The sequence below is a fragment of the Hyposmocoma kahamanoa genome, unplaced genomic scaffold, assembly GCF_003589595.1.
Source record: "Hyposmocoma kahamanoa isolate Upper Pololo Valley unplaced genomic scaffold, ASM358959v1 232, whole genome shotgun sequence".
NCBI lineage: Eukaryota > Metazoa > Arthropoda > Insecta > Lepidoptera > Cosmopterigidae > Hyposmocoma > Hyposmocoma kahamanoa.
Window position 1 is genome coordinate 1598801 of NW_020653750.1, and position 752 is coordinate 1599552.

Genomic DNA, 752 nt, shown 5'->3' on the forward strand with positions numbered 1-752 from the left:
TTATTATAAATTAATGGTTAAATAAATAAAATGTTGTTTATAAATTACGAACGTCTTTCTTTTACATTTCGTAAGCTCTTATAATTTTTTTTGCATTATACTGTTCCACTGCAAGTCAAAGATCCCCCAATTCATTCCAAGCGTTGCCATCCTGTGCAGGCCCTGACCAATCACGAATCGAAATTGTCACGGCATCTTTTTCCAGATCGGTTACGATAAATTGGTAATCTTTGGACATCCATTTGGTGACGATACTTGCCCAACTCCGTTAGTCCATCGGCCTGATAACCTGGTTAGTTTCATTTATGGCATATTTACACATGCATATTATGCAAAGGAGGCGCTGTCGACGTGTTGTCAACATCGAGTTGACTACCTACCGCCTTTGCTGAAATCACCAAATCATTAGAAATATGGTAATATTAGCCAGAGCTTGGGATAGCATCTGGTATTTGTGTGTTTACAGAAGAATTTGGGGTTGTATTTGTTATTTTGTATTTGTGGTTTTGATGCGAACGGCACACCACTACATATACAATTTCGAATTCTCGCTAATGTCCCTATAGAAGTTTACGAACTGAGACAACAAATCATTCGAAACGTTTAAACTGATCGGGAAGGTAGGTATTCCCCGTGTCCGTCAGGATGGCTGGACTAAACGAGATTTACAAATCAAGTGCTCACTATTTACTACCTATTTTCTAGTAATAGGGGTTAAAGTATGAAATTGCCGATTTGTACTGAAAATCTAA